Source organism: Balaenoptera ricei, chromosome 4 (genome assembly GCF_028023285.1).
Source record: "Balaenoptera ricei isolate mBalRic1 chromosome 4, mBalRic1.hap2, whole genome shotgun sequence".
Lineage (NCBI taxonomy): Eukaryota > Metazoa > Chordata > Mammalia > Artiodactyla > Balaenopteridae > Balaenoptera > Balaenoptera ricei.
In genome coordinates, this window is record NC_082642.1 from 81956849 (window position 1) to 81972683 (window position 15835).

Below are 15835 nucleotides of genomic sequence, written 5' to 3' on the forward strand. Positions count from 1 at the left end.
GTCACGTGCAAGGTCGGGTATGTTCAGTGTGGTTAGACTAGGTGATATGTCGGGGTTGGAGGGGGTTTGTTGAGGCTTAATCTAGCCTCTGCCTTGGCCCTTAAGCATCAGTTCCAGCACCATTTGCTATCCTGCCTCCTGTTCTTGTGTGTTCATCTAGAAACCAGTTGAAGGTAATGCAGCGTCAGGCAGCTGGAGATAAAGACTAGTTGGAGAATGGGCTTTAGGCCTGTTAGCTCAGTGGGCTTGTTAACACAGCATCCCTGAATCAAAGTTACCCTCTTCCTCTCGTATATCTTCTACCTGTGACAACTCCCTCATAGGGGACTTGGCCTGTAAAATTCCTCACCTTGAGCCGCAGGGAGGGTATGCTCCCCGCAGTCAGGTACATCCTAAGACTGGGAGGAAGGGGCTGAACTGCCCATGCCCAGTTCCTTCTCCAGATTCAGTAATTAGATAACTCACTCCTTCTTCCCTGTGGACAAGGGGGGTGGAGAGAGTCCAACATGGAAAGGCATGAAGCAAGGTAGAAAAGAGATGTTCTGCCATCCCCAGGTTCCTCACCACCCCCACTCTTACCCAGATCCCAACATAGTTTTTTTAGGGGCAATAGTGAGAGGCTGGAAGGAAGGACAGAGCTGTATTGTGAAGTGAGGGACAGTTTTTTGAGCAGAGAATAATGTAATGCAGTCATTCAGGCTGGTTCATCTATTTGGGAAACACTGAAGGACACACTTAGATAACTCAAACTAGAGTAAACAGATCTCAGGGTCTATGGTCCATCAGTCACAGAATCAGCCCCCATTTCAGAAATAGCAACCATGCCTCAGTGTTCAACTTCAGACCTCACATGTGAATATCAGACTCTTTGCATCCCTCCCAGACTTCTTTTCCAGAGAATGTCATAGGATAAAGAAATCCACAGGGTAAAGGCATAGCTTCCATAATGATAACAGAAGTGGGAAAATCTAATCAAATAGATAAATTCCATATTTGGAATTCTGGATAAAGCAGAAGGGATTCTTGCAATTCAGGTTTGAATAGGTTGATGATGCAAATTAGGAACTAGATGTTGCTTTTAGAAAAACAGAGGAAACGTAGCTCTTAATTATGTAAGTCATTTATTTAGCAGTTAGAGCTAAGTGTTTCATTATTTGGCAACTGCCTAGGGTATTATTTCTTTTTTATACTGTGGAGAGGAGTCTGTTATTCCCATTTTACAGATGAAACAATGATAGACAAATGTGAAGATCATTATCCTAGTACACCTGGACCAGGTTTCATCAGACAGATTAACCTTTTGTTTTATTTTGGGGCTTTCATATTGAAGTGAAACAACAGGATTTGTTTATAGGGACTCATAAGACAAATGAATTGGACTTGGTTTTGACATCCAAAGGGATCAGGGAGTTGTAATTAGCTAAGCGCTGTACCTTGTTTTGGCCGAAGAGATTTGTCATAGAAATTTAGTGGCCATGATGGATTATACATCTTTGATTTGGGGGCCGATGACAAATTTCTTTCCATTCAGGGTTCTTCCGGATCCTGTTGTTGTTACAGCAATATTTAAAGAAATGTGCAGAGGATATGCTTATCTATTTTTATCTCCTGTCTGTTTTCAAGATAATAAATTGAATATATTGTATAAATTGATTAATTAACCTTCTTGAGGTGAATACCTTTTGCAAACCCATCCCTGCAAAACCTAAATCCTGTCCAAATTTCCCTGTTTATCTCATTCCATGTCTCCTAAGTGGATCCTCTTTTCTGGAGATCTTTGACAGGACTGCTCTTCCCATGGGACACCTGTCTGTTGCCCTGGTTACTCTCCGGTCCTCCTTTCCTCCCTTTGTCCACCATGAATGCAGGTTACCTACGGGCCACTTGGTCCTCCTGGGGACACTAGCCCAGGTACCCCATTGCTTTGCTTCCCATTGGTTCTCCTGAGTTCCCAGTTTGGTGATTGCTCCCTACAGCAGTAGTTTCTCACCTGAATTTGTGGATTGGCATCCCTTAGGGGAAGTTTTACTAGAATTCAGATTTTCAGCCTGCATCCCTAAATCTTTGGGTATGGACATGGGCATTTGCATTTTGAAAACCTTTTTGGGTAATTCCAGTGGGCACTCCAGCTCAAAATCTACCCTTTTCAGTTTACTTATGTTGTGCAGTGCTTAGAGGTAAAGCTTTTTAAAAGATATTTAAGCTGTGGATTCCAAGACGGGAAGGACAAACTCAGGGCCTGAAAAGAGAGTCAAGGAGGGCGGAGAGGAAGCTGGATGACGCTGTAAGGGAACCAAGGCTCGGTGTCCTGACCATCCGCTTCTTGTATTCCCCAGGCTCATGCCCAAAATGAGTCTTTATTTTGCCCAACACAATTCTCGTTGTTCCCACATGTATGTGCTATGGGTTCTGTTCTAGAAGTTTCCACAGCACAGGGACTGAGAGCAGGAGTTTTTAGCTCATCCCCACTAAAGATGAGGCCAATCATGGGGCTCTATCTTATTCTATAGGGTTCAACCTTTTTACGAAAACAACCTCTATTCCTGCCCCCAGGCCCTAAGCAGACCCAGCCTTTTCCTCTATATATTCCCCACCTAACTAATCCGTCTTATGCCTTTAGTAATGCACCAGGTTTTGTCAGAATCAGCTAATTCTTTAGTAAAAAATCCAGAACGGACTCTGGTGCGTTTACTTAGTGGTGGAGGTGAAATGCAGGCCAGTGTTCCTTCAACTGACATTTTACTCTCCTTGGGCTTTTTTGAGTGTAGTATGTGGAATCAGTGTTATGACTTTTCAGTCATATCTTCCCTATTTTAAAACTGCAGAGTTGGGCTTCCCTGGTGGCACAGTGCTTAAGAATCTGCATGCCAATGCAGGGGACACGGGTTCGATCCCTGGTCTGTGAAGATCCCACATGCTGTAGAGCAGCTAAGCTCGTGCGCCACAACTACTGAGCCTGCACTCTAGAGCCTGCGAGCCACAACTACTGAAGTCTGTGCACAGCTACTGAAGCCCGCACACCTAGAGCCCATGCTCCGCAGCAAGAGAAGCCACTGCAAAGAGAAGCCTGCGTGCCGCAACGAACAGTAGCCCCCGCTCGCCACAACTAGAGAAAGCCCGTGCACAGCAACAAAGACCCAATGCAGCCAAAAAAAAAAAAAAAAAAAAAGAAAAAAAACCCCAAAACTGCAGAGTTGATCTTACCGCCTTACTGGGGAGCACCTCGGCAATAAATTCTAATGGAAAAAACTTGTGTGATGAATGGAGCAGGAAGGCATCACAGCAGTGCTGGTGAGTCATCCCAAGACCAGCAAGATTTGAGCAGAGGTGCTTCTTTGATGCTGCTGACTCGAAGCCTCCCTCAGTATCCTGTCCTCTTAAGCAGCTTTCGAATCCTTGTCTCAGATTTCTTTATCTAGGTCAGACCGTGTCTTTTAAAAAAGTTGTGCCTGGACATGCCCTTCATAGATTGGACTGGTCCCATTAGGATAATTGGCTTTATATGCTTTGAAAATGGCAACAGTGGGACATTTTGTCATTCTTGAACAGTATTCCCTTCCCGCTCTGGGGTGAGGTGTTAGGGAGCCCAGGTATGCTTATATGTGTAGTTTTTTTTTTTTTTTTTTTAAATAGAATGTTGACACTTTGGGGTTGGGAGGAAAGCAAAACAAGGTTGGAGCCCCTTTAGAAAAAAATCCCTGAAAAAGAAAACTCTTTTCCTGAGATAAATGAATGGAGCTTGTAAAGAAGGTGGTAATGTACCAGGACACCTTGAGTTGGGTCTGCTCTGTCCCATTTTGCTCAATGAGCTTGACTGCTCGCTGTCGCCGGGGATCCTTGACCCCATCACTCTGAATTGTTGAATAGATCAGATGAGCTACTAATGCATGTGAAAATACTATGTAAACAGGAAAATCAAACAAACCCTTCCGATTTGTTACCTTAGCACAGCTGCTGGACATTTTCCTAAAACAAAATAAACCTTTCTTTTTCAGATATACAAGTTATATACACTCATTTTAGAAATTTAAATTTCACAAAAGTACGAAGAAGATAATTAAAACCCCCATAACCCATCATCCAGAGATAACCACCGTTCTATTTTACACATATAACCACTCTATTCTTTTTTAAAGAGGGGTCATGTTACACATGTTTAGTTGTATATGTTTCCTTTACGTAATATTTTAGTGTAAACATTTCCCCGTGTCATTAAACATTCTTCAAAAGTACATATTTTAATCACTGCGTGATATTGCGTTATGTGAGTGCTGTGTTTGCATTTATTGTGATATATTTGACCGTTGTTTCTATTGTTAAGTGCTGACTGTTTATCAAGAAGAAAACTTGCTTTAAAACAAGGCAGGGGCCCTTGACACTGTTTTTACAGTAGAGGAATTTGACGTATTTTACTTCATCCTATAGTAATATATATTGGGCTGGAGTTTAGCAGTACTTTTAGTTATGATCTCAGTTTTAAGGTAAAATTACACCTGTGAATTGTGAATTTAGAGAAAATTCTGACAGTAACAAAATCTATTAGGCCACGTTCTCTTAATTAACATAACAGTAATTAGAGACATAATTTTCATAATTTCATTTAGACATTGAAACATAGTAAGGGTAGTCTCATGAATGTACTGCATTAGAAAAGTTGCTTGATGCCTTCTGGAAGAATTTTTGTTTTCTCTTACTAGGAGGATATGGTCAATTTGTATTGCCCAAAGGGTTCAATTTCCATTGCTGGGCAGATACATAATACTATGGTTACCACATATTTGAATATGATGATGTAATGATGAGGAGAAACCTTTGGATAGTCTTAAAAATGGAGATTTAAGGAGCAGTGGGCTAGAGAGGGAATTGTGCTAGTATTTCAGTCCTGAGATTGAGCTTTTTTTGTCATAGATTTATCTCTTTGCCTCTCTTTAGGAATTTCTACATGTCTGTGTGGCATCTTGTCATCTACATTTGCCTGACTTCCATGCCCCCACCCATCCATCCTTCCACTTATCCATCCAATCATCCATCTAATCATCTCTCCCCTGGCCATTTTATCTACCCACTCACTTATCTCTCTCCATCTCCATCGCTCATCTTTATCCATATCTATCTGTACAGTGAAGGGTGACTATTTTGATGGAAGCACATGCATTTCTTTGTTACATTTTACAAAGGGGATCGCAGGAATCAAGGGCGCCAGAACCAGAAAGTGAAAATGACTAGAACTTGACCATTTTTGTTTCACCTTGAAATCAGAGGGGATGTTCAAAACTGACCTGATTACCTATTCTATGATGCTCATCAGGAGGGTCTTAGTATATTGCATTTTGGGGAATGTTGTTTCAAGTAATAGTTTGCTAGAAATCAGTCACCAGGAGATAGACTAAACAAGAGCTATATTATAGCTTTTGAGTAGTAAATTCAGAGGGGAACAGAATTTTCTTGAGTTTGGATTAAAAGTCAGAGATGTGCAAATGACATCTTTCCAAATTTATTGCCTTAATAAATGTATTGTAACATTTTTAGGGAATTTAGATATATCAAACAAGGGTATTGTTGAGGTGTAGGGGCCTGTGTTGAACTTGTTAATGGAAAGAAAGGAACCAACTGTTACTGAAAACCTATCTTCTTCTCATTCTAAGAAAGCTGCTTTGCGCTTAACTATCTTCTTCAATTCTCACATCAACCCTGTGATGTAACTTGTATTATTCCCATTATGTAGATAAGAGGCAGAGACTTGAAGAAGCTAAACAATTTTCCTAGTTTACATGATTAACGAGTGGCACAGCTTTCTTGGAATTAAGACTTGTTTGACTCTAAAACTGTTACTCTTTGCAGTAAACCACACTGACACCGTGCTGAAGACTTGTAAAACCTTAGCTGTATATCAGCTCTCCGCTTTAAATTTTATAGTAACTCAGCCTCTGAAAAGGATCCTGCAGTTTTCAATTCTTTTCTTGAAAGATGAGAGGGTTTGCATATGGACATGATAAAGAAGACAGTTCTGAGGATATGGATATAAGACTGAATCTATAAACTTGACTTATTTGACAGAATGGGTTTTTCCTCATGTGCAGCTCTGTGTTTGTGTTTGATTTAACATGAGTCTTCTTAGTCAGCTTGATCCGAAAGACACAAAGTTCCCATCCACAAGATGCATCTTTTGAAGCAGACGAACCAGTGAAATACAATAACAACTCTCCTCAAACTTTTGTAAGCTCTGGAAAGCCAGACATAACAGCTATTGTAATATATTTTGCCAGACCAGCTGGTATGATCACAGGTGGACCTGAAATAGTCATGACTTCTGAAGACACAGCAAATTTATTTAGTTCTTAAATTTTCTATAGGTTTGAAAACTTATCCCCTCTCTTTTTATCATCCTAAACTGTAACATTGCTAGTAACATCCTAGAAATTGTCAATTATTAATTATTAATGTTTTGACATCACTAGGAATGAAGATAGAGAGTAGGTAAAAGAAGCTCTGCAATAGGACCTGCCTTACATGATCTTTTTTTTTTTTTAACATCTTTATTGGTGTATAATTGCTTTACAATGGTGTGTTAGTTTCTGCTTTATAACAAAGTGAATGAGCTATACATATACATATATCCCCATATCTCCTCCCTCTTGTGTCTCCCTCCCACCCTCCCTATCCCACCCCTCTAGGGGGAGGGGTAAGCTGGGATGAAGTGAGAGAGTGGCATGGCCTTACATGATCTTATTTCTCACTTTCCAACTTCAGTTTATTCTCTCAGCATTTGTTAGTGCCTTCTGTCTACCAGGCACTCTGCTATACGGTGATATACTAGAACAGGGGTCTTTCTATAAAGGGGCAAGTGGTAAATAGTTTAACGCTGTGGTCTGTGTGGTCTCTGTCACAGCTACTCATTCTGCTATCAGACAATGTGTAAAATACTCAACTCTGCCATAGACAACACGTGAACAACTGAGTGTGGCCATGTTTCAAGTACAACTTTTAACAGAAACATGCAGTGAGCCACATTTGGTCTGTGGGCCACAGTTTGCCAACTCCAGTACTTGAATGCCCATGAAATTGTGAACTTTGTCTTGTTCATTGCGATGTCACCAGTGCCTAGAACAGTGCCTGGCATGTGGTAGATGCCAAACACTCAATAAATATTTGTTGAGTGAATGAACTAATGAATGAATGAATGAGACTCCTCCTCTGATCTCTAAGAGTTCATAATCCAAGAGAGGAGATAAGAATACACGTATGAGAGTAGAGGAATCAGGTGGTATTTTAACTGGATCCTGAAGAATAGGTAAATATAAATCACCAGCCAGAGATGGGAGAAGCACACTGCAGGCAGAAGAAACACACACATTGACAAGAAGCAGGTCATTTGTGATGAATAATGAGTACTTTAGATGTATACTGTAATAGGATTTCCCTGACCTGCCTAATCATTGAAATTGTTGGTTATTAATAATATAGATTCCCAGTACCTTCCCTAGAAATTCTGATTTAGTAAGGCAAGTTTGGCCAATACTAGCTTATGAATAAAGGTTTGCAAGGAAGTAGTAGTGGGAGATGACACAGGAAAGATACACTGGGGTCATTTCTGATGGGAAATAAAATTTTTACTTTTCCTTCCAAAAGAATCAGTATTGACTGATGGCAGCAGGACCTAGATTTGTCCTGTACCTTCTGCCCATAGAATGGAGGGGGAACTCTGGTAGATATCCACCGTAATTATCTGTCCACCTTCATATGTCCCCTACTGATCTTGTAGGAGTACTCTAGCCTTTATGATGGGACGGCATGTAATTTAGTCAGTTGTATAAATTATAATGAAAACATCAAATTCCGTGTAGCTACTAGATTTATTGCTTTTGAATTATTGATTGGCAAACATCTAAGAGGGCAAATGGATTCAAACAACACAGTAGAGAACTTGCTTTCTCTTGCTGTAACTCCAATTCAAAAGGTCGTTTAATTGAATGCCCACGTTTGTAGACTGTGACCACTGGGAGGGCCATATGTCTCTTTAATGATGGGGGAAACTGAACTAAAATATAGGCAGTGACTTGCTTAAGTTCTGTCACCAAATTATTGGCAGAACCAGGAGTATAACGCAAATACCAAGTTATTCAACTTAGTTTTCTTGTCATAGTGCGATGCCACATTTATCAATAAAGGTCCTAATTTACGTAATTTCTCTTCCCCTTGACTCTCATAGCCTTTTGCCCATACCTCTTGTATGCTGCTTATCATCAAGTTATATCCTAATGTCTTCTCTTGGACCCATATCTCATTGTTATCCCAAATAAACACTGAGCTCTGTTTCCCTGGAGAGCTTAACATATTTCCTGGCACTTTAGCATGTATTCAGCAAGTAATTGTAGACTTGAAATATCTTGAGCATCTTTTTCTTTCTTGTGTGTTTTGACGCAAGTTTCTTTGCAGTTATATTGTCAGAAAAGTCAGGCTTTTACAGAATTGCTGAAATACAAAGATACTTTCTCTTAAATTTCCTTAAAAAAAAAGTTGAATTCCTCATTATGGCTGAGACCTTTCTTAACAGCTCTTTTGATAGTTAAATGTCAGTAACTTCAAAAAAGAAATGTCAGTAAATTATCAGAGAAAGAAATTGCATATTTATTTGGGTAAGGTATATTTTAATTGACCACTTAAAGTTTATAGCAAACTCCTGAGAATTTCATATCTTGCACATTTCTCTCAACCGCCAGAGACATTTGTCTCTCCCAGGAGATGGTGAGCATCTTGAATCAAAGCTTTTAAAAAAATTAATCTTTGCATCTCCACAAAGCCTAGCTCTGTAGGTACTCATACTAAGTATACATTTACTTAAAGAAACATGGATAGAAAATGGTCAGTCTTATCTTTACGTATTCACTTAATTCTTTCTTATTTTGCATCTGACTTTGTGCCATGCTTTGTGCATAACATTGGTGGTAGGGCTGCATTGGGGACGGCATAGAAAAGTGAATAGAAGATGGTTCGTTCTCTCAGGGAATTCTAGTTTGGTGGGGATGTTGACATACAACACATAAATATAATGTGATATAGAAATCTTAGATACAAATAACCTGTGTGGAATCTGGAGGCAGGTTAATTCTGATGAGGTGAATCAAGGGAGGCTTTAGCCAAGAGACATTGTTTGAGATGAACCTGAATGTGTCTTGCTCTTTCATTTTAGCCATTGGTTTTGATCTTTGTCAACACGACACATACACACACACCTGTACACACAAGGTGATGGTTTTTGTTTTTTGGCATTTTTTTGCAATCTGTTGGGCTGTAGATATAAGAGTAGAACTATCTTTACATGGGACAAAAGGTAGGGAGAGGAGCAGGTTTCATCGTGTCATCTGCAGGTTTCGCAACATCTAAAAGACACAGATGGCCTTCGTCATCAATGGCATGGACAGCAAGCAGATTGGCCAGAGAGAGAGTATCCTGTTCCAAACTAATGGTGTTCTTTCCAAGAATTTTCCCATCTAGTTATTGTTCACCTCAGTAGTTAAATTACACTAAATCGTTCCCTGGGTGGAGCGAGCATCGCGTGGTGGAAGAAGTTTCGACTTTGACGTCAGAAGGTTCTGGTTCCATACCTAACTTTGCCATCTATTATTCATGTGACCCAAGACTGTTGCTTATCCTTGCCAAGGTTTGGTTTCCTCATCTTGAAAATGGTCGTAATGGAAAGCACCCCCTGGAGTTGTGGGATTAAAGGAGCTAATGTTTGCCAAGCTCCTATTTCAGTGCCTAGGATATGAGAGGTCATTTGCCTACAGAGTCATGTGACTTATGTAAAAGAGGGAGCAGATGATGTGTAAGTTTCATGCTTTTGACACAGACACTGCATTGGCACAGTTCATAGACAGAGATCCTTGACTGCCACAAAGAAATGCTTCTGGTCCCTTTGCTTGAAACACAAAGCCCTTTTATCTAGTGTTCCTTTTCCCATATTTTGTTTTCTTTTTTTTTCGTAGGTAAGATAAAAGTGCAAGTGTGCTGATGAAATGGGACTTGTTCTTGGCCACAGTCTGAGCATGTGTCTTGGGGAGAGAGCGGAAGGGGGTAGTGGGGGACATGGAGAGCTTGAGAGCGCTGTCTCTGAGAAGGGTGGCGCTGCCTGGCACTGATCAGTTATTGCACATAGGAATGCATGGTCAGATTTTTTTTATGTGAAGTGTTTAGGTTTTCAAATGTTGGCAACTCATTCAAATATATTTAAAACATTGCAAGAGATACTTCCTCTTGGAAGGAGAAAAATGCAACTTATGATCTCACTCAGTAACATCAACTTTGGCTCAAAACAACAACAAAGCGCTTTAAAAGTCCACACTGTACATGGCAAACAGAACCCATCTAAGGACCAGCTTTGACCTGCAGCCCTCCAGTTTGCATCTTCTGTGCATATTTTTAACTGTTAAAGGTAACAGTGAATGATGGCTAACACTTCCTGAGTCCCTTCCATGTCCTAGGCACTCTTCTTTGGACTTTACATATATCAGTTAATTCCTTTTTTTTTTTAAATTTATTTTTATTTTTGGTTGCATTGGGTCTTCGTTCCTGCGTGTGGGCTTTCTCTAGCTGCGGCGAGCGGGGGCTATTCTTCATTGTGGTGCGTGGGCTTCTCATGGCAGTGGCTTCTCTTGTTGCAGAGCATGGGCCCTAGGCATGCGGGCTTCAGTAGTTGTGGCACGCGGGCTCAGTAGTTGTGGTTCACGGGCTTAGTTGCTCCGCGGCATGTGGGATCTTCCTGAACCAGGGCTCGAACCCGTGTCCCCTGCATTGGCAGACGGATCCTTAACCACTGTGCCACCAGGGAAGCCCCTCAGTTAATTCTTACAGTAACCCAGAGGTACTGTTACTATTATTATCCCAATTTATAGGTAAGGACACCGAAACTCAAGAGAGATTAAGTATCTTTCCTGAGATCACACAGATCATATGTAACCGGTGAGTTTCAAACCCAGGCCTGTTCATTTTCAAAACCAAGCATGCCAGTGGTTCTCAACTTGATTGTGTGTTAGAATCACTGGAGTACCCTTAAAATACTCTTTCCCAAGCCTACCTCCAAGCTAATTAAATCAGAATATCTGGCGTTGGGACCCAGGCATGGGTATTTTTTAAAAAGCTCCAAATCGGTGATTGGAGGTAGAAGCAATATAGATAACAGCCTCTCTCTCCACATCAGGCATTCCCGATCTTCTGTACCCTGTTTTATTTTTCTTTAGAGCATTAATTACTCTCTGAAAGTTATGTGTTCATTTACCTGTTTGTGAATTTTTTGCCTTTACCACTGGGATGTCAGCTTCCATGAGGGCAGGAATTTAGGTGGGTTTTTTTTTTGCTGTATCCCCACCATCTAGATTAGCGCCTGACACATAGTAGGTACTTAGTAAATATTAATTTGAATGAATAATCAGTCCTTCATTACGGGGTACTTACATTCTAGTGAAGAAGACAGATAATACGTATTTGGTTCTATGACAGAAGCTGATAACAGTGACGGTCATGCCGACTTCACTGAGACTCGGAATACTGTTGTTTATCACTTGCATGTTGTTGGGATAAATTGTCTTGACACGTACTGAATGGACTGTGGGGCATTTTTGCTCACCTGCTGTGCTGGACTGGATCCCTTCTGTGTGTGTGTGTGTGTGTGTGTGTGTGTAAGTGTAAATTGAGCCACAGGTAACACCCTCACCTTACCCTGTTTGGGTTCAGTGTTTTAGTGAGACAGCTAGGGATTACAAGCAGGGCGTTCTGAGTTTTTTTTACCCAAAGATCAGGCCATAGAACAGGTTCAGGACTGATGGTAGAGGTTTACCCAGTCTACAGGGAATTCAGATATTTTCTTCTCTTTCTAGGAAAGCCAACTTCTGTAGGTCACTCTGCTCCCACCACCTATAGCAGTAGTTCTCAGCCTTTATTCATCACAGACTCTTACGATAGATAATATTCCTGTAACAGAACACCATGGGCTGTGACCCACGGAAGGCAGGCTGAGGTTACATGGAATAACTAGAGACCTAACTATAGCTCTGCCTCTTGTTCTTCCATTTAAGAGAGTCAGTGGGAGTGTGCTCGACAATGTCATAGGGATAAACCTTGATAGAGCACTAGTTTCTAAATAAAAACAATTCATTTGGAACTTTAACAATGACGAGTAACAAATTGCTTGTGACACATCTGACAACTGAAGGACCTCGGGTGACAGTGAAAACACTTAACCGCTGGTGTGGCCCAGGCACTGAACCACCAAAACCGACCCTGACAGAAACAGTTGTGCCATCAAGTACAGCCTTGCTAATGGAGTCAGAGCCTGTCATGACAAAGCAGCCAGGAGCCAGCGATGTACACAGGATGGAGGGAGACTCTGGGCTGCTCTCCCCAGGCGGGGTGGGGAGTGGAAGAGATCTTGTTTCCCAAAGATAAAACTTGGGTTGAGGCCCTGTTCTTGCTAGTTCTTGCTGGAAGCTTCTGGGCAATTCACTTGCCCTTTCTGAGCCTAAGTTTCTTCTAATACAAAGTGAGGGAGCGTAATTTTGGCGACCCCTCATTTCCCAGGCTTGATAGGATGGGAAATACGCCCCCGTGCGAGACAAATCACCATAACCAAGGTAAGGAAGATGAGGAAGGGAGCGACGACAGCAGTGTTTTTTCTCCTCTCGTAGAATGATGATCCCTGCCTTCTCTGTCCAAATGTAGCCAAGAGTGAAGGTTGAGAGGAGTCTGGGGGAAAGGGGAGAAAAGCAAAGGCGGAACTGGACTTCCTTCTGTGCTTCTCCAGAAGAATTATGTTCTGTGGAGTCCAAAGATACAATTTGGGCAATCTGTTTCATAGTTAAGATTGTTTAACGCAATAAACTGGGTCTGAATAGGCTCATGCCTCTAGGATATTCATGAAAAGTGCCATGTCTGAGGTGGCCTGGTTGTTTTGAAAATGGGCTGATTTTGACCAAGGGGAAAAATTGGGATTCGTTTACTGTAAGTTGCAAGTAAGAAACAACAGAAAGTTGAATATTAGAAGAACTTGGCTATCGCAAAAACCACACACTTTCACATCAGTAAAACATGGAGTTCTGATCTGAGTGGAATATGAAACTCCTTGCAGACCACAGAGAGTAAAAAGGAGTACTTTTGTTTCATTATTAATACCGTTGTCCTTATTTCTCTAAATGAGAATTGATAGCAACCATAATAGAATCTTTCTCAAAGACCCAACACAGAAAGAAAAATAAAACAAAATAAACAAATAAAAACCTCACCACCACCATCACCACTAACAAACCCCAGTGCGCAGAGGATGCGTGGTCTCTAAACTAGCCACTTTTAGGTCATCACATTCTAGGGGAAGGGGCCTGCATTTCTTAAAACTATTTTTTTCTTTTTTTCCCTTTTCTGGAGGACTGGCAAAGTTGGCCTTTTATGACGCTGCAAGAAGGGTAATTTTGTCCTTTAATGTGCTTGGGCATCCTGAGACAGATGACTTTGTGTGTATTGGGACTATTCAAGTTCACTAGGAGAGAGAGGCCAGAGATGCTGGATTGAGGGGTGTGCTAGAGAGTAAAAAGGGAGCTCTCTGGAGGTAAAACAAAGCACCCTTTAAAAATGAGAGACCAGTGAAATTGAGGGAAAGAGGCCCATTCCTTGCCAACACATGACATGTGGTGAAACGTCTATGGAATGGAGGTCAGGGACTTGAGTGTTCGTCCCTTGGGGCTGCCACTTAACCACAGCTGGCCTCTGCTCATTTCTCACTGAAATGTGGGAGTTGAAATAGATGTTTTCCAGTCATTCTCCTGAGTGGTATTTAAAATTGGTGATTATTTATTCAACTCTTGCTTCATGGGGACTTGGGGTGTTGTGGCCGTGGGAAGGGAAGCTGAGGCCAGGGGTTGGGGGGGTGGGTGTTTGGTTGAATGGATGTGGTTGAGCAGAACAGCACTAGAAAGATTATTATTATTGTCGTTATTATTAATTCAGGAATAGTCCTTATAGTACGGGGAGCTAACGTTTATTGAACATATATTCCTTGCCAGACCTTGGGCTAAGAGCTTTATACTTGTTATCTTATTTAGTTTTCACCACAGCTCTGTTGAGGTGTGAATCTTAGCTTTCTGTTTCACAGCTGTGGAAACTGAGGTATTGCAAGAATAAAGAACTTCCCCAAAGTCAAAGCTATTAAGTAGCTGCTTTAGGCTTCAAACCCTGACACCTTTGTCATTCTCATTCCGCTATACCCTGTTCAGTTGCAGAGTTTGAAGGTTGCTGGCCATCTAGCAGGCTTCCTTCCCCTCCATTTGAAGTTCTCACTGACGCATTGTTGGTCAGACTTTCTCTAAAGAAAACTAAAAATTAATCTGAGGAATCAACACAAAAAGATAGTACACAATTAAAAAGTTACAAAAATGCATGTAATGAAAAGCAAGTCTTACTCTTATCAATGTCTTATCTCTCGACTCTGCCCGCTCTTTCATCCCCCTAAGAGGCAGGCACTGTTATTGGTTCCTTATATCCCTTTGTAGAAATAAACTGGGTATAAACAAGCATATATAAGTATTTATATTCCTTTATATCCCAGTGTATATAGAATATTTACACAAAGGGGAGCATACTACACTCATTATTTGGCATCTTGCTTTTTTCATATAATCATACATCTAGATGATTTCTATATCAGTATCTTGTGTCTGGTATCTTGTAGATTTAATTTACATTTATGTTGTTTAGTGATTTTGGGGCATCATTTTAAATAGACTATCCCCATTTGTATTTCCTTTTTTGTGAACTGCCCTTTGCCTCCCTTTCTATTGTATTGTTGGATTTTTTGCTTATTGATTTATTACAGTTAAGAAAATGAACCCTTAGTCTGTGATAGGAGGAGCAATACCCTGCCATTTTGCATTTGTCTTTTGAACTTGCAGATCAAAATTTAAATATATATATAGTCAGTTCAATCTTTTGGTTTTATGGCTTTTGGGTTTTGTGTAACACTTTGAAATGCCTTTTCCACTTCATTTAAAAAAATCTTCTAATTTTCCTTCTAGTTGTTTCATCTGGTCTCTCTCTCTCTCTGTCTCTCATCACCAATTCATTGAAATTACATTTTGGTAAAAGATGTGAGGTAGGGATCCATTTTTATATTTTTTCAGACCCACCTGTCCAAAAGCTATTTATTGAATAGTCCATCTTTTCCACACTGATTTGAAAAGCCACCTTTATTATATATTAAGTACTTTAATGCTTAAGTACTTAAATATTTAATACTTAGGAATTTGCCTCATTTGGGGGCCTTTTGTTCCATTCATCTGTCACTTCATGCATCATTATCAATTACTGTAGCTGTGTAATGTTTTATTATCTGATGGTGCTACTTCACTCTCTGATTAGTTCCTTTTTTTCCCAAGTTTTTGTCTTTTAGCACTTGTTTATTTTTTCCATGAACCTTAGAATGAACTTGTCCAGTTTTAAAAGTAATGTCCTGTTGACATTTTTATGGGAGTTGCCCTAAATTTGTTCATTAACTTCATGCATTATGCATTGTAAATTTGTTATTTCTTGTTCTTAGAACACTATGCCTTTGCATTTGTTGAAGTCTTCTTTTATGTCCCTAGGAGCGTTTAAATTTTTCATGTAGACCATGCATGTTTCTTCTAGGTTTGTTTTCTTAGGTATTTTCTGTTTGCTCTAGTTAATGGAATTATTTCTTATATTATACCATCTAACTAATTGTGTGTGTGTATGTGTGTGTGTGTGTGAGTGTGTGTAGCTTCTTGGTTTCAGTATTTTTTCTACACAGTCACCTTACTAAATTCTTTTATTACTT

General features: G+C 40.4%; 1 protein-coding gene across 15 annotated transcripts in view; it reads left to right on the forward strand.

Annotated features, from left to right (window-relative positions):
- LPP (LIM domain containing preferred translocation partner in lipoma) overlaps positions 1-15835 on the forward strand; it is a 695870-nt gene that overhangs the window by 142084 nt on the left and 537951 nt on the right. Inside the window, exon 1 of one of the 15 annotated variants that reach the window (XM_059920764.1) lies at positions 2826-3291. The exons of the other annotated variants lie outside the window; for them this stretch is intronic. The gene's annotated coding sequence lies outside the window, so the exon portion shown is untranslated. Of the gene's footprint in view, positions 1-2825; positions 3292-15835 lie in introns of those variants that run through there. 15 annotated transcript variants of the gene reach the window in all.